This window comes from Acomys russatus, chromosome 13, assembly GCF_903995435.1.
Source record: "Acomys russatus chromosome 13, mAcoRus1.1, whole genome shotgun sequence".
In the NCBI taxonomy this organism is placed as follows: Eukaryota; Metazoa; Chordata; class Mammalia; order Rodentia; family Muridae; genus Acomys; species Acomys russatus.
The window spans coordinates 32,547,333-32,570,782 of record NC_067149.1 but is presented as its reverse complement, the minus strand read 5'-3'; the positions used below and the strand labels follow the sequence as shown (position 1 = coordinate 32,570,782).

General features: G+C 34.5%; 1 protein-coding gene across 1 annotated transcript in view; it reads right to left on the bottom strand.

The window, feature by feature from the left end:
• Cntn6 (contactin 6) overlaps nt 1-21,682 on the bottom strand; it is a 338,355-nt gene extending 316,673 nt beyond the window's left edge. Inside the window, exon 1 of the mRNA XM_051155006.1 lies at nt 21,222-21,682. The gene's annotated coding sequence lies outside the window, so the exon portion shown is untranslated. The remainder of the gene's footprint in view (nt 1-21,221) is intronic.
• Nucleotides 21,683-23,450: the final 1,768 nt, after the last annotated feature.

Below are 23,450 nucleotides of genomic sequence, written 5' to 3'. Positions count from 1 at the left end.
CATATCTGGAGCGTGGTCAAAGATTTCTAAACTGTTCACTTTCATCACCCTGGAAACATTGAACTTCTAGGCCAAAATTGTTTTGATCTTTTTCAGGCTAAAATATGATTAATGACACATTTAAAGACCAATTTAATTTTAAACAGGGAAGGTTGTCTTAGTGCCTTTTCAAAATACCCAAAATAAAAAGTGTCAATTTTAACATTGGCCAAATGACAACTGCAAATTAGTGTTCTTCAATTTGCTGAGTCAATATGTCATTATGTCACAAGCTATATTGAGTTAAATTAATTTAAAATTTAGTTCTCCAGTGAATAGCAGAGCTTTTAGGAAAATGGGCACTCTAAAATTCTAAGTGAAAACAATATGACCTATTATATAAATCTTTCTGACTTTGTGCTACAAAGATCTGTTTTTAAATGTGGTCCAATCAGTTTTCCTATCTACTAATGTTATTGAAAGTCATTTTATATAAAATATATTGGATTTTTTAGAGCGAGTTAACCATTTAAACTAGAATAGACCACCCTCGGTAATGACATTAAGAATAATTAAATCTACGGAAGATAAGAGAGTGCATGGTGGTAACAATTGGGATGTAATGTGTGAATAAATTTTAATAAATTAAAAATATAAAAGAAATTCTAAATAGAATAAGATACAAAATAAGAATGTGTACTCTTCTTGCCTAACTTCCTGCTTCTGCCCTGTCTTTCCTTTGGAATTTAAGTTATGCCATAGGCTAACTGTTTCTGAAAACTTCAAAACATAAGTTGGGGCCTGGTCTCCAGCTGACAGAACATTCTGGAATTCTCAGGCCATGTAATCATGTATGTCAAGTCAGCTTAACAAACCTCCAAATATATGTCAGTAGTGAGTGACTCTTCATCTCTGGAGAATCATGTCATAGTGTCCAAGAAATTCAAAACTTTAAGAAAAATATTGATTATAATTATTGACTTAAAGAATTCATTTCAATAAATCAAAATTATTGCAGTATAGAAAAATACTTATGTGGTAGCATGCATTCTTACCAAGCTACACATATATCTATATAGCTACAGTTGTATAATATATGTATATAAATATGTTCATTTATTTATTTGTTTACTTACTTACTTACATTTGTATGCCTAAATTGTTTGACTAATTTCAATTGCACTGAAAATATATGAAGGGAAGTAGGATTTTCATTGGATAGGCTTTAACAACAATATTTATAATCAGACATAAGAATAACACTCAAGTACACAGTGTACTGAAAATAAATCACTTCAGGAATTCTTAAAGGCTTTCAAGAATGAAGGGAATCATTTTTATTCTTGCCTTTGACTATATAGGCATCTGTGAGCCTGCTTTGCTCTACTTTTTATTTTTTCCCCCAAAGGCCAAAATCATCACATAGGTCTTACATGTAGGTTTGTGTTAACAGTCTTAATAACTCTTCACACATCATATCCATTGAAATGGAAATGATTCCACATAAAATTTCCTGCTTATTTTCTTGATCTGATTTAGAAGTTTATTTTTAAAGAATTCTAAGTTAAGCCAGGTGTGGTGACTATTACATTTAATACCAGCATTCAGTAGGCAGAGCCAGGCAGATCACTGTAAGTTTGAGACCAGCCTGATCTACATCGGAAGTTCCAGTTCAGCCAAGACGACATAGAAAATCTCTTTTTCAAACATAAAACAAAAAATTAATATTTAAAAGTTAATTTAAAAAGAAGTTGAAATTTAACTACATATTCTTTTATAGAGAGGTTTGTTCCATATGACTTTTGATTTCTGTCCATTGGTGTGAAAATTAGGGTATCTAAAATTTACTGAAGAGGACACTGAAATATTCTGTAGCAATTTAGTTTTTTAAAATGACTAAATAGTTGACTTTCATTATGTCATGCTAGGGAACAAAGCATTCCAAAATCTGATTATTAACATAAACACACTTTTCAAAATTTGACGCATGTATTTGACATCTTTAGATTCACAAAGTATCATCTTACATAACTCCTTTCAAAATTGTCCCAGTAGGTCCAAGAAAAATGACATTATACTTCCCAGACAGACTCTAAGCTGGTGTGACTATTTTCTCTCATTAGTCCGGGTGCATTCTCTCCTTCTCCATTGACTTAATAAATCTTATTTTCAGATTGGAAACTAGATTCACAGAGACAAAAATAGGAACTGCGTGACCTCTTTTGGGATAATAATTGATACAACTCATTTCTACCATTTCTGCTCATTAAAACAAATTATGATGCCAGATCAAAGGAAAGGAAATGCAGTGATACCAGTTCTTGGAAGAAAGAGTCATATACACCCAGAAGGATGCAGGCATTGTCGGTGATCATCTCACTAATTTATTGATGTGAGTGAGAATCTGACAGGTCCATATTTTGATAAAACATTATCTTGGGATGTAAATGTTGAATTATGTTTATTTGTAAGACTGAGTAATGTAGGGAAACATCCAGCAGCAGTTTTTTGAAAGCTTTAAAAAAAATTTTTCCTTTACTTTTTCTTCTCCTAAATTAGTCCTTTATACTTCATTTTCAAACATTATATATTGATTGTAATCATACTTGAAAAATTAGTAAGCTATTGTCTTATTTTCTTACAGTTATTTTAATTAATATGACAAAACAAAGAAATGTGTTTCAGAATTCATGAAAGATCTGTTTCAAAGACTGTTACTTGTTTAGTATATTATGGATCCTGATATAAGTAGCTTGGCTCTTAATCTTTGCTTTTACAACTGGTTAATGTGCCATTTCCCTTCTCATTATGATCTCTTCCTCACACATGCCACAGTGAAAATGGCTGTGTCTCTATGATACTACCATGGAATTCTGGAAGTTCTTTCCTTACCTACTAAATTTATCTTCTCATGACAGTAGATGACTATTTTTTGGTGTACTTATATGATGTAGTTTTCTAAAGCAATTAAATTGAAATAAGAATTCTGCAAAATCTTTTTAAAATATGAACTTTATTATTTATTTATTTATTTTATTTTTTACATAAACATTTATATCATTACACATATATACAATAAACTACCAATAACAAAAAGAACCAAGAAAGAATCAGGAATTATGTAAATGTTACATTCTTAGTGTTTTGGCTATTTGTATTTGACAGCCTTGAAGAAAACATCTTTTCTATCTTGGTGAGTCTAAAATTCTGAACACAAATCAATATCTATCAGATCTCATCACTATCAACTTAAAACATCTATCTAGATCTAAAAACATCTTAACTCCTAAACAACTAACTTAATTGTAAAACTAAACTATCTGGTCTTCGACCCCATCAGAGACTTGAGAAAAAATAAAATTAATTACCAGAGTATAGAGGGGATGCAGGTTAGCAGCTTCCGAAATGAAAAGATGAGAGAGACAGTTTGCTACCTGAGCAGTCACACAAAACTCTCTCTAACATTAGAACATCATCTTCAGCCTTCTGGCCCAATATATCTGATAGACATATTTGTGAGGCAGGAATTATTGAGGACTTGCTTACCCTGTCTTGGCAGAGTTTGGCTGTCAACTCAGCCTGCATCCAGTCTTGCCCTTTTCTAGGCAGAATTCTGTCTGTAGCAGAAATGAGGATATTTTCCCCAGTGGCCGGTTTGAAGCCATCTTAATAAGGAGATTCTTTGATGTTCATCATCTTCTTTGAGGTAGGCTGGGTATTCCCAGGAGTTAACCTGTCTCATTGTGAATAAATCTTTAAAATAATAAAAACATTTTAAATGCCATATTCTGTATGTCTCTGAGGTATTTGAAGACCGTATTTAACCATTTTACCTTATATTTCTATAGAACCATATCAAAGTCTAAATAGTATTCATGGAATCAAATAAGTTCTCTCATGGGAGTGACCAACCTATTGACATTGTGACAGGACAAAGTTCCCATCTATACAACTGATGCTTGAGTGTAGTTCAGCTGATTTACAGACTACCACAAATAATTTTCATCATGTTTTAAGTAAGTTTCTGATTTATGAGGGACCCACATTCATAACTATCCTTGCCTCTCCTCTGCCACTTGCAGGTTAGACATGTCAGAAACTCTGATACTGTGATTCCAGTTTATGATATAATGGGCACATGATCCAGATACATAGTTAAGCAACCAAAAAATTATAAAAACCAGATAGGTGGGCACTTACTCTATTGTATGAAATAAATCAACTCTATCAATAAATGCAAGGACTGGAAATTCTCAGACGTGAAACGAGACCAAAAGAACCCTACCTGAGTAATTGAGAATTTGTACCATATCACTATTAGAGATTAGAGAACAACAGCCTAGTGAGCTATATACTTTGGGTTATCAAAGTTAAACTGATGGATGCTGCTGACACTCATCAGCACTTCCTATTATATTCCCCTGAGGTAGTAGGATATTTCACTTCATGTTAGTGAAAAGCCAAGTCCTGCCACTATTAAAGATACTTAGCTATGCTTGCAGACTGGAGCCTAGCAGAGTTGTCCTCTGAGAAGCTCCATCTGGCAGCACATCAAAAACAGATGCTGAGACTCACAGTCAAACATTGTGCAAGGCGTATGGAGTCTTGTGAAAAGGTGTGGGGGGAAGGATGGAAGCACCTGAAGGGGACAGGAGCTCTATTAGAAGACCAACAGAGCCAACTAACCGGGGCCAGAGGGACTTGTGGAAACTGAAACATCAAACAAGGACCACGCATGGACAGAACCTAGGCCCCCTACACAGATGTAGCCAATGAGAAGCTCAGGTTTCATATGGGACCACTAGCAAGGAGAGCGCGGATTGCCTGCTTTTGGTTCACTACTGCCTGGTGGGGCTACCTCTCCAGGGCACAGGTTAAGAGGATGTGCTCAGTCCTGATATAACTTGATGTACTGGGGTGAGTTGGGGGGGGGGGACTCTCCTTTTGTGAAGACTGCAGTGAGTAGTGGGGAAAAGGGAGGGAGTATAGGACCAGGAGGAGAAGAGGGAGGGGACATTATGATAGGTATATAAAGTGAATAAAGAATTTTTAAAAAAAAACATAAAAAATGATTTAGGGACTCTAGATCTTAGCTGGGTGTAAATAATTAATTTCCACTATAGGTCTTCAGAATTCTCTTTAATAATATTGTGAAATTGAAAAATGTAGGTCGCTTGGAGGCTTCTGTCTCAAATACAATTGCAAAGAAACTTGTTGATCAAACTTGTAAATTAGAGACAGTTATTTTCTTTAGAAAGTGTGGCTATGGAGCATGTGTTAGTGCTCTTTGAAATCCCATGTGTTAAAGGCTTCCTCCTTTCCATGGTGCTAGTGAGAGGTGTAAACTTTGGGAAGAAAGTGAAAGAATAAGGCTGTGTCCTTGAAGATAATATCGGGATCCTGGACACTCCTTTTCACTTTGATTACTGGCTAAGCCAAAGTGAGCAGCTTATAGAGTTACATATTTTTTTGGCAGTGATATGCTATCTCATCACAGGCTCAAAGATGATGAGGCCAACCAACCAAGGATAGAGCTCCTGAAACTAAGAGTGTTTACAAATTTGCATCTTTATATGATTGTTATCTCAGGTGCTTTTTAAAATGAGAAGAAAGCTGACTAATATACTATTATAACATGATAAATTTTATCATTCTAATCTATATGTAAAATATAGTGCTTTTAAAAATTTTTTTTAAAGCTGGGTGTTCCAGAAAGATATGTGAATATACTTGGGTCAGGCCAGGTGTGGTGACACACGCCTTTAATCTCAGTATTCAGGAGGCAGAGGCAAGCAGATTGCTATGAGTTCAAGGCCAGCCTAGTCTACAAAGTGAGTCCAGGACAACCAAGGCTACACAGAGAAACCCTGTCTTGAAAAGCAAAAACAAACAAACAAAAAAAGCAAATTTACTTGGGTCTAAACAAAACAAAAATTCTTTCTAAAACTCTCTTTGCGAAGTTATACATATGATGCCATTATTTCATTCTGAATTAAAATTGTACCATATACAAATCCAACATGTTATAATAACATGAATTCAAATTAAATAAAATAAATTGAAGTCCTCTCTTGTTTTGAGGAACTGGGTCAAAAACTATGTATTTCATATTTTCAGGGTTATTTGAAGAGAAAAAACTCACACATTGAAAAATATTTGATCTTTCTTCAGTGTATAAGTTATTTTTTTCTTAAACCTCATTACACTTTATTATGTATATACACTCCTAATTTTTCCACCATACTAAATTCTAAAAAGTCATGGATGTGAAATATATGATAAATATATTCTGAAATGCAATTAGGAGTGACATAATTAATACTTAACTTTGTGGACTATTTTATTATAAAGTAGATCACTGTGGTGGCCAATAGAGACATAAATTTAAGTTGAATATTAACTATATTTCAGCCTGTGTTATTTTTGTGTGCATAGATTTAGATGACACCATAATAGCATACTTGGAGTGAGCACAGACATGTTTAAAATTATGTTTTGCTACTACATTGGAAAATCTCATTCATTAAGCAAGCATTTATTGATAATCAACTACAGGCCCTCACTCTGCTATGTGATATAGCCACAAAGATTAAGCACCAGAAATATTTTTAGTAAATGTGAGATTTATTCATTTAGAATTTTATGACTTAGAAGACACTATAGGTCAACATTTATTTAATTTTAATAACAGGATTAGCAATAATTGTCTATCACTTACAGTGCTGTGAGAATATTTGGTAAAATCAGCTAACTTTGTTGTTGTTGTTTTTTTTTTTTTTTTCACCAAACCCTAGCAGTGTTTAGAAATCACGCCACATCTAGAAATCAGACCACATCCTAAAGGCTTGGTCATAGGCATATGGAAACCAAGACTAAAAAAGATTGTATCATGTCATATAAGATCTCACATCTTAAATGCTGAATTATAAATGTATTATAAACACTAAAAGACATTTATGACACAAAGACAATGAAATAATCCTTGACATATGATCAACTTCTTGAGGTTAGGAAAGGATGTGTATCCCCTCCACTGTAAATATGTCACAAAGGACACGGCTGATGTTAATCAAAGGGATAAATGTAAATGGCCCATGGGCTATTCAGTTTTGGTTCATAGAGAGGAAAAAAAAAAAGGTGATTTATAGTAATGTTTAAATGTAAAATATTTGATTCTTTGTTAGTGCAATCAGAACATTTTATTTAAAATTTAGATTTTACAATGGTGCGGACTACGGATACTTCTAAGCCTGAAAGTAGAAAGGGAATTGAAACTTTCCTATCTTTAATAATGTAACATTTCATCCCCTGGAAAGGTTTCTCAGAGGGGCCTGATTCTTTGTACCTCTTCTATATTACATTATTGGGATATAGACAACAAAATTCCTCTAATGCTACTGTATACATACTTGTGACTGTTTAGAAAAAATATAATTAAGTAATTCTTTGTGAAATCTTCAAAAAGGTGCACATCATTTGAAGTTGAAATTTTACTATTAGGGTTACATTTTTAAGAAATATATACGTCAGTGTGTGTGTGTGTGTGTGTGTGTGTGTGTGTATTTATGTGAGTGTTTATACTCCGGTACAAGGCAATTCACAATACTGTTCATAAATCTGAGAAAAATAGAACATGAAGCTAGGTACTTGTGTCAGCAAACAATGGAACACAAAGCTTTAGTGAAAACTATTAGTGAAATTTAAAATGTGCACACTGTTAATTTGAATGAAATCATGTTACGAGTTAGACAACATACATTTATCCTAATATTTTATTTTATAAACACAAACATCTAGACACAAACACACTAAAAAATTGAAAAATCCATATGCATATTGGAAAGGATGTCAATTGTTTAGAAAAATAAATAAAAATAATTCGCAATTGTCTTAATTTTCAAATTTAATTGAATAAATACATGTTCATGAGACATGCATAAGTTTACACAGAGATTTAAGAATATAGATCAGAAATTTTGACTTGCTGAGAGAAATTTCTATTTGCTTGTTGGGAACATCTTATTAAGGGAAAGGACATAAGTGACTTAATAAGAAATATTTGCAGATATAAAATAAGATATGATTTCAGGCTGACTTGCTAATGTTTAGACAGATTATGAATAGTTTGGATAAGCTGGATTTAGGTACCTCATTTTGAAACTACAGGGAAGATCAGCAATATCTGCAAATATTTCTTCTTATTGTATCATTTTAGTACTTCCTATTCATGGGATTATTTTATTTGAAGCAGAAGAACAGTAAGAATCACCCAGTATTCACTTATCCTATTTTCCTTTGTATATATTATACTATATACACATGTGTATATATTTACAAATATACTTTAAGTGGTATAGGTTAGAGTCCACACACATGAGAGAGATAGTGCTTATGTTCACTTCTCAGAGGACATCTAATAAAACAAGATAGTCTCTTATTTATAGCCATGCATACTAACCCATAATCAGCATATTACATATTTAATCTACGAATAACTTACAAATGTCCTTCTTTTTTGTATTTTATTAATTTATTCATATTACATCTCAATTGTTATCCCATCCCTTGTATCCTCCCATTCCTCCCTCCCTCCCATTTTCCCCTTATTTCCCTCCCCTATGACTGTTCCTGAGGGGGATTTCCTCCCCCTGTATATGCTCATAGGGTATCAAGTCTCTTCTTGGTAACCTGCTGTCCTTCCTCTGAGTGCCACCAGGCCTCCCCATCAAGGGGACATGGTCAAATATGGGGCACCAGAGTTCCTGTGAAAGTCAGACCCCACTCTCCACTCAACTGTGGAGAATGGCCTGTCCATTGGCTAGATATGGGTAGGGGTTTGAAGTTCACTGCACATATTGTCTTTGACTGGTGCCAGAGTGTCAGCAGGACCCCTGGGCCCAAATCTGCCCATCATAATGTTCTTCTTGTAGGTTTCTAGGACACTCTGGATCCTTCTATTTTGCCATTCTCTCATGCTTCTCTCACCTATTGGGACAAATGTCTTTCTTAAAGTAACATCTTCAGTGCTCACATCAGCAATTGTCAAATGACAATAGTTCTGCCAGGATTCATTAAATTAATACATTACTGAAAAGCTTCTAATATCAATTTGGCAATTAATACACAAAGGAGAATTAGTCAGTGTTCACACTCATGGAATATTTAGAAACTAGACATTAATCAAACACTTTATTAATAAAAGAAGTTAATATATGAATAAAACTTGCAGAAAAAAAATTTAGAAAAAATCTATAAAAAGGAATTTCAAGGAAAAATACAAATATATGTATGTATATGTATATGTGTAGATATCTAATATATACAAGACAATATAACATTTTAACTTGCCCACTACAATGATACTAGTTTCAGTAAAAATGTCTGAATTACTATTGATTTATTGTCATTATTTTACTCAACTAAACATCAGTGTTGCTTATTTGGTATTTTGTAGCATTAGGCAAGTTAACCCCAGTGTTTTCAGGAAGATTTTTTCACTTGGAAAGAAACTCATAAAAAGATACAATATCTAGGTTTTGAAAAAGCACTTCTGTGAATAAAATAATTATTTTGAGACATTGAAAGATATATCAATGTATCTTGAAATCTTATGGGTACTGATTGGCTGGCTTTTAGGAGCTATTTTACATTTGTTTTTGGAAAAAATATTAAGTAAAAGAATCCACCCTACTTACAGGAAAATGCAAATGAAAACAACTCTGAGATTCCACCTTCCACCATCAGAATGGGTAAGATACTCAAGTGATAGAACACGCTAGAAGGATGTGGGGAAAGGGGTGTGGGAGTGCAAACCTGTACAACAAATTTGGAAATCAATCTGGCACTTTCTCAGAAATCTAGGAATAGTTCTACTCTAAGACTGAGATATATCACTCCTGGGCATATACCTGAAAGATGCTCCACCACACATCAAGGACATTTGCTCAACTATGTTCATAACAGCTTTATTTGTAATAGCCAGAATCTAGGAACAACTAAGATATCCCCCAATTGAAAAATGGATAAGGAAACTGTGGTGCAATTATACTATGAAAGCACTAGCTATTAAAAATAAGGAAATCTTGAAATTTGCAGGCAAATTGATGGAATTAGAAATGATCATCTTGAATGAGGTAACCCAGTCCCTGAAAGACATGCATGGTATACTTACTCACTTATATGCAGACATTAAACAAATAATACAGGATAACCACACTAGAATACACAGACCTAAAGAAGCTAAATCACAAGGAGAACCCTAAGGAGAATGCTTAATTATTATTCAGAAGGGCAAATAGAACAGACGCTGGAAGCAGTTGAAGAGAAGGAACAGGATTGGAACCTACCATAGAGGTCCTCTGAAGGACTCCACCCAGCAGAGGATTGAAGCAGATGCTGCAACTCACAGCCAAACTTTGGGGTAGAGCACAGGGAGTTTTATGGAAGAGTTGGGGGAAAGAAGGACCTGGAAGGGACAGAAGCTCCACAAGGAGACCGATGGAGCCAATAAATCTGGGTGGGGAGAGGCAAGGTGTGCTGCAGAGACTGATGCTTCAACCAAGGACCATGCATGGTGAAGACCAAGACCCTCTGCTCAGGTGTCATAGATAGGCAGCACAGTCTCCTTGTGGGTCCCATAATATGGGGAATTGGGGCTGCCTCTGGCATGAACTCTGTTACCCACACATTGGTCACTTCCCCCTGCCAGGACCGTCTTGCCAAGTATCAAAGGAAGAGAATGCAGGCAGACCAGATGAGACTTTTTAGACTGATGTCAGATGATACGGGGGAGGTCTCCTCATTTCTGGGGACTGGGGAGCTAGGCGAGGGGCGGGGATAAGGAAGGGAAGGTGGGACTGGGAGGCGACGAAGGAGGGGCCTACAATCAGGATGTAAATATTGATACTAGTATCTTTGGCTGTTTCTTATTATATGTATTCAAAAGGCTCAGTCTTATTTCCAAACTGACCAGGGAACATAATCATAACAAAGTATTAAAAATTTGAGAAAAATAATTGGATGCTGGTAAGATGTTGTGCTCCTCTGTAAGCAAAAGTGAAGTGAGTCATAAAGACTTACACAGGTCTCTGACAAAGCTCGCCTATCATACAAATTTTCTACTGAAGGTGAATTTGTCATAGAGGAAATTTCAAAGAAACAGAAAAATAATGCACTATGAGAGAGAGCCAAGAGAGATAAATAATTGAGGGATTTCTTTCTAATGCCTAAAATAGTACAGCAATCAAAAGACAGATCTAAACTAAGAAGAGAAGAGACACTAACTAGTAGTCACAAAATTCCAGGAAAATACTTAGAGATACACAGGGAAATCAAGGTGTTGATTTTTTGAATGCTCAAGGTATGATATATATATATATATATATATATATATATATATATATATATATATATATGGAACAAATGCAACATCACAAAATGGAAATTATTAGAAGTTTGTGAGGAAACCTAAGACAGAAGAATAGACAATGAAAACTCTGAAGAAATATTCCTGAAATAGTGAATAAAAGTAATTCACGTTGCAAGACTGAAGTGCTCAGTAGCTAGGTATTTTTAATAGCCAAGAAAAAAGAAAAAGAGACTTGGGAGGCTAGAGATACTAAACAGAATGTATACCTAATGATTTATAATTATATTTCTTCGTAAACCTGAAGGAATAAAAAGTACAGTTTCTCATAATCTGCCTGTAAAATGGCAATTAACAATGGTATTAAATTGTATTCCCAAAGATCTTGGACTGAAATGCAAACAAAACATTGAGATAAGAAGACTGATTAATACAGAGTGCTTTAATGAGCCTTAGTACAGTTTTCGAATGTAAGAAAAAAAATCAGTACCTAAATATTAAGCAAGCACAAAACTGTTCTTAGAACAGATTTCAAATACTCACTGTTACATAAGAATGAATCCACGAGATTCACAATAGCAACAAAAATGATGATAAATAAAGAAGCAAATAATTTGAATAAAAAGCCAATAAAAGAAAAAGTAGCCAATCACTTTAAAGGAAGTTTAAAACTAAATAGTATAATTAGGTCCTTTAGAGGGTTTTTATGGATTATATCTAAGCCACTTATCCTGACTGCAAAGAGGACAGATACATTATTATATTTATTCTTAATTAATTAATCGAAAACATTAATTTTATTATGCTCATACACTTATCATAATTTCCCACATAAATTATAGATAGAAAATAAATAAAAAGTGATGGCATAGGTACTAGATAGGTGGCTTTGTGGGTGTGGTGCTTCTGTGTATGTGTGAAGGCCTGCACTTTGATTCTTCAGAAATACATCAGTCTGAGTATGGCGAGCTCCTCTAACTCCAGAGTAGGAGAGGCTTAGGTGGTTAGAAACAGAAGAATCCCTGGGACTTACAGGCCAGAAGTCTTTCAAGAACAGCGAATTCTCTTGATAGTTTATAAAGCAAGAGGTGAAAAGTCAGTCAAATTTTATTTGCAATAACAATAGATGCAGAGGAATTCAGTTTATCAACTAAAAGACAAATATTCTGGGACCACTTGAAGGAGACAGGCAGTAGTTGATACATCCTAGTACTGATAATCTTTAGGGGAATTTTCACACTGTGCAGAGGTGTCAATAGAATACTTCAATAGTTAAACCATGAAGCCAGTAGGAGGACAAAGCAAGCAGTAAAGGCATAACACTCACAAATCAACTAAGATCTACATTTGTTTAGAAGAGCTGGTCTTAGTTCTTCAATGAGTCAAATATCTATTTATGTGTCTTTATTATCACTTCATTCACTTAATATATTAAAATAGCCTTTTAATTATGTACATATGTATGAACAAATTAACTATGACCACAATTTATGATAATGGATAATAAAAGGAGTACAGAAATTAATGTTTACTCCCCTATTATTTTAATATTGTGCCCATATTTCATGAGGAAAAGAGATGTTACATATATACCAGGATTTGGCATTTGGTAAATCTGACTGGTGAGAATAGTAACACAGAAATTTGAGACTCACATAAATATTGAAAATTTCCTGCTGCAACAGAAAGTATGTATACAGATGTTCATTGTTGCAAAAAAAAATTAAAAACATATGTAACAATTCAAACTGTGTAATAAAAATTCAAAAAAGTGAGAAAGTGAAAATAGATTCAAAATACACTATCTTAAATACGCAAAACCAATTATAAAAGGCAAAATGTGCTATTTAAATTTATAATAGTTACCACAAGGAAATATTTCAGTAAAATTAACTATTGAATATATACATATATGTGTGAAGATATAGATAGATAGATAGATAGATAGATAGATAGATAGATAGATAGATAGATAACTTTGGGGGCATATATTGGCCATATCTCTGTTACTGTGATAAAATAATGACCAAAAGCAAGTTGAGGAAGAACTTATTTTGACTAAAAGATCCCAAGGGCTGCTGTCCACAATACTGAGAAAGGCATGACATACTGACAGGAGCAGGGAATTAGTGGATTACATTTTATTTGCTTATAGGAAAGAGAGAATAAGAAGAATATAGAGGTGATCTCTAAACCTCCTAAACTAGCACCCACCAATGTACTCTATCCAGCAATGTTGCACTGCCCAAAAGTGCCATAAGCTCCCCAAACAACACCATTAGCTGGCAACCAAGTGTTGAAATACACAAGTCTATGGGGGACATTCCTCATTCAAACCACAATAGAGCACAGTTAATTTAAAGCAAAAAATAATGAAATTAATAACAAAACAAGTAAAATACAGATAATTCTGTAACATTTTGTTGTAAAAGTAGTTATAGTATATTCTTATTCTGTTCTATATCAAAAAATTAAATAAACTCTCTTGGTCAGGTCCAATTTCTATTTTATTAAATATAGGATGAAACTATTTTTAATCTGTATGTAATCTTTCTATAATGTTTTCATAAGCACTATTTTCATTTTCAGTTTGGTGATTTACACACTAAATTTAATTTTCTACTAAATACCAAATGCAATTGATAAGATGATTATTACAATTTTCATTCTGTTCATTGTTTTATATTATTTTTACTCAATTGATTCTAAAGCTAATATACAAATATTATAGTAGCAGTAATGATATAACCATAATGAACCAATGAACACATAGAGATCTTATTAATTGCTGGGCTTCCTTCCAAGATATTTTCACAAATTAAGCCATTTAATTCTGTTCATAATACTGTGAAGTCGATACTGTTATTATCTTTGTTATGAATGGAGAAACTGAGATGAAAGGAGGCCATTGCTTTCTTGGAACTAGTACACAGAAAAGTGGGTACAAGTGGCACCTGAAATCTATATACCCAGACTTCAGAATTCTGCTCTTATTTCTTTTTTGTTTTTTAATATTTTATTAATTTATTCATATTACATCTCAATTGTTAGCCCATCCCTTGTATCTTCCCATTCCTCCCTCCCTCCCGCTTTCCCCCTACTCCCCTCCCCTATGTCTGTGACTAAGGGGGACCTCCTCCCCCTGTATATGCCTACAGAACTTCTGCTCTTATTTCTTTTGCTAGAAAAGCTAAGGCTGACACAGAACCTACAATCCTATGCCTTAGCCTTCCAGATGCCCAAGTGCCAAGGTTAGAGCCACAAAGATATATGCCATGATAGCAATGCACACTGAACACTCATATACACACACACATGCACACATGCACATGCATGTGCACAGCCTCAATTCACATACAATAGTCTATGTTTATGCAAATGACAAGAGTCACAGTTTTGGAGCAGAAATCTCATGTAAACAGTCTTGCAAAACTTAAAGATTTCAACTGAAACAAACGAACAAATCAAGGAGATTTTTCATTCATGTATTGTTCTACAGAAACAAAGAGAAGAAAGGAAAAAAGATAACCATGGTGTTGAGAAGACACACACAGAAACAACAAAATCATTCTGACCCCAGAGACAATATTTATAGGCACAATAATAAACACAAAAGTTGTAGCAGATTTTCATTGTTTCCAAACAGTAAAAAACACATATTTTAGGGGGAAATTAGAAAAAAAATTGTTAAGTATTTATTTGTTTTTCCTTGATAGATATTTCCATTTTATCTTAATATAATATAATATTCAAATTTTGTTGGATCGGATGATAGCAGGAGAGAATATTGAAAGAGAGAAAAGTTTGACTACAAGGTTCCACCACACAGACCAATGATAAAGGCTTTGTTAGAGCTTACACCACTGACTCAACTGACAAATGGGAGAATATACATTCCTCATAAAACACAACAACAAATTTGGCAGTTTTATATTGTGGATACAAAATTATATTACAGTTTAAATATCTAAGAATTAAGCAACAAATACCTAAGGCATGGTTCTTTGCAAAGAGTTGAATTTGTGTACAAAGTAACACTACTTAAAGAAATTGCTAGGAAATAGTCTAATGCACTTTAAATTTCATCAAATTTATTTTTTGTAGAGCATTTCACATCAAATTTTCAGGAAAAAAGCTTCCATATGCTTCCTATACTAGCACATAGATGGTATTTCACACTATTATAGTCCTTAAGTATAACAGGCATGGACCTATTTTATGTGGGACACATACACAGTATGATGGTTTCCATAAATCTCTAATCTACTTTAGAGACAGAGCCCAGTAACTCTAAGGTTTATTTTTAGGATTGTTGTATACTCTGTAAGTTTTTCCAAAACCCTAAAAAAAAAACAAAAAACAAAAAAACAAAACAAAAAAAAAATCCTGCTCTTTTTCTAAGTATCTCTCACGAACACATTTTGAAATTAAAAGAGTTAAGGAAATACATATAAATTGAAAGAGTAGTAGCTATAGTTTTTAGATTAAAAGCTGGTGAGAGATTACTTCGATATAGTTTTAATACCTATAAATATAATCTTTGTATAGATATTTAAAACAGAATTTCAGCATCTAAATGAAAGTAGCAAGTGATAAAGACAACTAACATTTTGAGGAAAATAAAAACATTTCAAATATGAATACTGAAATACTTGTAATAATGACAGGAAACAAATAAGTCCAAAGTTGAAGACAAATATGAATAATTTTATAGATATGAAGGATGAACAAATAAGATACAACACAGTCACAAGGGGTGATCCACAGGAAAGAAAAATTTTTTAAAAATTGTAAGAATTGATTGGTTCACATTCTACAGTATCAAGTGGGCAAACTAAAGAGACAGGTCTAGAAAGCCTGCTGCCCAGTAGGAAGCATATTTGTATATACATCAAAAACTCAATAATGGGATTTGCAGAGATAGTTGCTTCCAGAAGAAACATAATCAGCTTCTGTTAGTCATGTTAGGGCATGGACAACCTCATGTAGTATGAACACACATAAACCATATTTTAACAAAAGTGGACAGGATCTATTTTTTTTTCATTTTATTTGAAAAGCTTCATAAAGATTAGAAAGCATTAGAGTAATATGACTTACAAAAAAACATAAGATCCTTGAGATTGATTTCTCAATTTTGCACAGGATGCAGAATCTAAATAACATACAGATTGGATTAGGTCAATACACTCATCTACACTTTTATTCAATTAACATTTAATAACTTATTTGAGAAACAATTCTACGGTTTAGGTATTAATTATCTATAGTTAATGAATGAGGCGTAAGTTTTATTTGATAATATGAACTTAATGTAAGCTCAGTAGTAGTTCAGATCATCTACACTGCTCCCTTGAACTTTATAAGCAATCACAATGGTATTCGTATTTGTCAAAAAAAATAAGAAAAGAAAAATAATCTTAAAGTAACATCAAGAAAACATTCCTTAGACTGACCAACTATGGTAATAGTTTAAGAAAAAAAATGTACCAATCAAAAAACCATGCAAACATTTATCTGAGAAAATCAAGTCATATTCAATAATAGCTAAAACTTCTGGGTAACAACTTTGAATATCAGATGTCTTCAGCAGTGTTTACAAATCTGTGTGCATTTATGAAAGTATGACTGTTTGATTCTAAAATGATAACCTGTCTTGACTGTGTGAAATAAAATAATGTTCAGGCATATGACGAAGATTGAATCTGTGACTGTCTCTTCATGCATTTCCTGAGTGTGGGACCCAACCACCTGAGAAATAATGGTGAATCGGTGTGTAAATACTGGTTGTTAAAGTGTTACTTGTCTCATATTTGAAGTGACTTTAAAATTAAGGTATGGTAATTACCACAATGTCACTAATAAATATATGTGAAATGACCATTATCATATATATGTATATATTATATACATATGATTATCATAATTTATGTATATATTTGTGATGATCATTTTGGGGCTATATATTATTGACATATTTATGTATATATATTAAGATAATCACTTCTGATTATATATTTTTTAGGTTTTCTTTTTTATTATTATTTAATTAATTTATTCAGATTACATCTCAATTGTTTTCCCCTCACTCTTATCCACCCATTCCTCCCTCCCTCCTGCTTTCACTCTAATCCCCTCCCCTAGGTCTATGGCCAAGGGGGACCTCCTCCCCCACTATATGATCGTAGGCTATCTATCAATTCTCATCTTGGTAATTTGATTATCCTTTCTATGAGTGCCACCAGGCGCCCCCAACATGGGGAAGTGGCCAAATATGAGGCACCAGAGTTCATGTCAGAGTCAGTCCTCACTCTCCACAAAACTGTGGAGAGTGTTCTGTCCATTTGCTAGACTGAGTAGGGGTTCAATGTTTACTGCATGTATTGTCCTTGCAAAAACTCAAGTGACAGCACATGCAGGTGAGGATGTGGAAAAAGAGGAACACTCCTTCGTTGCTGGTGGTAGTGCAAACTTGTACAACCACTTTGGAAATCTATCTGGTGCTTTTTCAGAAAACTGGCAATAGGGCTACCTCAAGACCCAGCTATTTCACTCCTTGGAATGTACTCAGAAGATGCTCCACCACACAAGGACATATGCTCAACCACGTTGATAGCAGCCTTATTCATAATAGTCAGAACCTGGAAACAACCTAAATTTCTCTCAGTTGAAGAATGGATAAAGAAACTGTGGTACATTTACACTATGGAATAGTACTCAGCTATTAAAAACAAGGAAATCCTGACATTTGTGGACAAATGATTAGAACTAGAAATAATCATACTGAGTAAGTTAGCCCAGAGGCAGAAAGACTCACATGGTATATACTCACTTATAATTGGTCATCAATACATATTAATGATATATACATGTGGTGATTTACAATATTATAATAGTTAGAATATTAGAAATATGGTATTCTTATTATTAGTCTCAACCTTCTACATGATCTCAGAGTCTCAAATATTGAAGAGGAACTTTTACATAGAAGGTCTGAGGACATTAAGGATGTACTCCTCCCTCACAATCAACAGCTTATAAAAACAGGGCTGGAACTTCAGGGCTCTGCTTCTCAGAGGCACAGGATCTGGGTCATCTGTCCTGGAGAGGACACATGACTTCTAAACTGTCAGGAATGTCATAAGTTGATCATAGTCTAAGCCTGAGTAGAAGTCCTTAACCTTAGAAGACTACTATATAGTAAGTGCCTTTACATGGTATTTCTCCTCCCACCAGCGTCAGTCCAAATAGGCCTCTCAATCACCGAGACTAGAATAAGCATCTAAAGAAACTTGTCTGTACCTACAGATATTAGACAGAAAATAAAAGTGTCTAAAATATAAATGCACACAACATGTCTCTGCATTCTCCTTTCTGACACCTTGGGAGAGTTCTGATCTCCAGATATCCACTTAGCCACTGGCCAAAATCATCCACTGAGAGTGTCTACCATTTTTGCTGATAAATGTCACCTTTCTTCTACACTTTACTTTGCATATCTTTTAAAATTCTTTCTCTAGAGACCACAAAGACCTGAAAAGAGTCCCAAACAACACTTTATTGACAATGGTGTTTATTTTGAGGATTGGTTAATACTTAAATGTATAATAAAATATGTATTTTGAGAATTGGTTCATATTTAAATGTGTATTAAAATGACTCCAAATCATTATTTCTTCATAGTTTTTGTTCATAACTACAAAGCTATATTCTATGAAACTTGTCATTCTATTGCAAACAAATATATAACAGAAATTTTGCAATGTACTATCTCACTTTTTGTACTATCTCATTTTATCTCCTTTTTGTATTTTAAATGAAAAGTAACACTTAATTCTTCCACAAGGATATCTACCAATCATTGGTGATACCATGACACTAAGTACTCCTTATCCTTCGAATAAAGGATATATTACAAGAAATAATTTTTATAAAGTATCTTTCTCCCTGTCCCATCATATTAAAAGAATTTTAGGCACAAAGAAATAGCACCTCATGATTGTTCTTGTAGAAGATGGGATCTGTCTCCCTTTCAAGCCTTCAAATTTTGTTTGGTTATTTTACAAAGTACTAAAGCTTATGCTACCACAGTCCTCTTTACATGTTGTCATTATAAATATGTAGCTTAATAACTAAGTGAATATGTCATAATCTCTTCCTCCTCTAAAAAAAACCAAAAGGAAACCGTCTGCTTTTATGCGATTTTTCACTTGCTTGAGAGTAGAGACCTATAGCAAATGTACTTCTTATTATCTCCACAACATAACTAATTGTGTGTGGGATGTGAAGGGGAAGCTCAGTCCAAATATGTGATCATCTTCTAAGTGACCAAGTCACTTTTAGTAAAGAAAGTTACACACATATCTTAAAAATAAAATTATGACAGCTCACTAGAAATGCTGAATAAAAGTAAGAAACATATTAGATTTTAAGGTATGGGCTTCTTGAAAGAGGTGATAACTTATGCGTTTATATAACTTCATAAAAAGCCCCTTATATAAAAGTTTCTTGATTGGGAATCTTTATACTGCATAGCCATGATAATGCTAAAGAAAAAAAATCTGTGAATCATCAAAGATGAAATGACTCTGTATTTCTAATCCCTATATAAATTGTGCCAGCCTTTTTGTACACATATGTTTGTTTTGTGGAAATTTATATATTTACATTTGTTGGGGGGAAGGGCTAGAAAAAATAATGTGCAAACATCTTATTTCATTGTAGATTGAAATGTACAAAAACTGATGACACATTTCAACAGCAATGACTTTAAAAGATAGTAAACAAATCCATCAGATAAATGAAAATTGCTCATAACAGAGACTAAACAGCCAATGTATGGTTCCTTACTGTATAGACACCTTTGAGAAACACTATCACTGTAGATCAACATGAATTTCTTATTTACAGGATGATACTATATAAGGCCACTGTTCTCCTTGGTTTTTCTTTCTCAGCAGAACTTCTATTTGCCATTCTGTGAATGCTTCTCAGAGGACATAGTAAGGATGCTGATTGTTTAAACTTAAGTAGTTTTCATTTGGAGAAAGAAGAACTTTGAATTCCAATTTCCCCCAAACCTCCAATGTTACAGCATCATGTTAACATTGGGGCCATATATAGTGGCTAATTTCAGAACTCTGCAAAGTTTTGCTCCCAAGCCATCACGTTCTGAAACTTTCATAAAGTATTAAAAGATTCTTATCATAGCAGGCTTAGCTGGTGTGAATGGGGAGGAAAGGCGATTTTGCAAGCTATTATCTGTAAGCTGGGTGCTACCAACATGTCAGGTGAAATTTGGTGCACCCACTTGACCTCCACCCCTGTGTTTCTTCCATTGTAAAAATCCTCCCCCAGGAAACTTTTATAACCGTTTCTTTAATTCATCTGTGGCTGTGGCTACTGCAAATCCCACCCCTCAGTCACTGGAGAAAGCAAAAGAAGAAGAAAAAAAAAAAAAAAAAAGAATTGGCAGTCACGTCGTCTGATCTGCCGTTAATGAAAGGGTGCAAAGCCATAGAAAAGTACTAGAATTAGCACTGTCATCCAGTCTTGCCCGTTAGTTTTACTGCAGCAAAGACTAGTGAAACACTGAAAAATATACCTGTAGTCTCACTTTGCCTGCTTTGATCCTACCTCCTCCTATACAGATAATACATTTTTCTCTCACAAGAATAAACGTCTTTTAACCATCAGCATCATAAAAACACAGCATCAATGAAACAGCCACTCCCCCCCACACACACACACCATACACACGACCCCAGCTTTTACCTGTTTTACTAATACAAAGAGATTGAACGCAAGAAAAGCTGCAGTTAGCCCAGCAAAATTCTCATTGCAGCAGTCAGCGCAATTCTGTACTTACGGATCTTACCAGGGAAATGTCTCGGGATCTTTACAATTTTTCTGCAGAACTCTGTCTGGAGCCCTCAGCCAGGCATGCTGTGCATCCAGGCAGAACCAAGCCGTATGGAATGTCTATGCAGCTGGGAGATAATGGGACCCTTTTTCCCAGCTGGGACTGCAAGCCTTTTATCCACTGAGTATTGCGTGGCTCCTCTCTGGTCTTAAGCATGAAATACGCTCCTCTCCTGCTGCATTCCTGACGGAACCTAGACAATTAGTTCTTGAGGCACATGTGCAAAGCTCCCGTTTGGAATATTCAAAGGGAAAATTCTCTCCTCACTGAAAGCCAGTTCTGTCTTCCCCATCCTTCATAGACTCAGGCAGCTGAGAGCAGCTGCCATTCCAGTGGCATGAAAGATTAAATTCACACCCTTCGTTCTTTACTAGATAGAGTCACTCCTGTCGGGTCATCAGAAAATCATTCTTATTGAAAACTGGGTCAGACTAACTACTTATTAGGTAGCCAACAGGAAAGGAGGCAGTTTTTTTTTTTTTTTTTTTTTAACTCCTCTGGTTTCACTGCATTGTCATTTGCAAGCAAAGATTAAGCCGGTCAAGGGTCTGCACCGATGTAGACTGTGTTCAAATGCAAGCTTTCTGAAGCATGCCAGCAGCTCCTGGTGCTAGCTAGAGTGAAGAGAAGGGGCCAATAAAATCAAAGGGTGATTACAAAGACCCTTCTAAATTAAAATACAAGCATTAGGTTTCTTAACGATGGCAAATTACATAGAGTCAAATAGTCCAGAGAAATAGTGTTCTCATAAACAGCTTGCTTACAGTCTCCTGGGTAAAGAAGAGGTTTGCATGTGCTTCTGTAACAGTTCTGTTCTGGTTGTTGTTGTTGTTGTTGCTGTTGTTGTTAATGCTGTTTGTATTTCACATAGAGACCTCTGAACTACATTTTTTAATATGTCTGTGTCTTGGTATGGTTTTTGAAGAGACTAACTGCTTAGAATAAAAGGCAAAGACACACAGAAAGCACATGTATATACATAGAAACCATAACACGTACAAACATGCCTAAAACAGGAGAACATTTTTCAGGTCTTGATGCAAAGATGGCATATTCGTAACATCTGAAAAAAAAAAAAGGATGCTAGGAACTTAAGACCACCAATCAAATGAAGTTAGGTCAAAAGGTAACTTTGGAATTCATTACAATTCACATGATAATTAAGGTCTGTATAACTGGGTGATTTGATGACCATGGATTTCATTTTTCTGTGACTATGTCTACCCCGAAGGTCATTTGTCCTTATGGGCAAGTTCTGTCATTAAGAGCTCCCTAAGTAAGATGATTCTCTTTTGTTGTTCTTGATTGCTTTTTGTTTATATTGAGACAGGATTTCAGCATGCATTCTAGACTACCCTCTAACACTATTTTCCTGCCTTAGTCTCCCAAGTGTCAGGAGTACAGGTGACTTCCATCATGTCATACAGATGTGGTAGGACTCTCTTAGTACGTAATCTTCTCCTATTGGTAGGCCCAATTAGACGAACAGTTTTACAGTGATATGTATCTTAAGATAATGGCTAAATGTTAACCTTAACTTTGTAGACATAAAAGCAAATTTTCAACATACCTTTTTTTTGGTGATGTATGAGAAAAACCAGGCAACTAGTAGCACACTAGAATTTTTTTTTCAAAAGGCAGAATTCACATAGTGTTAGTGATACCAGCATCCACCATCATCTTCCACCTTGTCCAAGACAGTTCTCTGTCTTCATTTTTATCTTCCTAAAAAAGAAATGTAATGGAATTTCACCCATTCCCTATTACTGTGTCTAAGAATGCATCACTCTCTGTATCTAAGAAACTATGGCCGTGAACAGTGTTTTCTCCTCAGACCTTATGTGACATTGAAAGCCATACTATCTTCTCAAATATACAGCTCACCCTGTCTTCTCTCCTCTTATGTTTGTAACATAGAGATGTGCATTGGTCCTGCATGTCTTTGACATCACTAATGTTTTTTATATCTCAATCCCAAGCAGTTTCTTCTCTATTTCCAGGCTCCCTGTTATAACAACACACCGGGAAGAAACCAGTCTGTACTTATTACCTCCCATGTGGACTTTCTGATCCTTGCTTGAATCCAGCCGGATTTGTCTTTTGTCTCACATTCCACATAACTGCCTCTTGTCACAGTCAAAACTGGATTACATATTTTAAAATCTCCCTAGCCAGTTCTCTGTC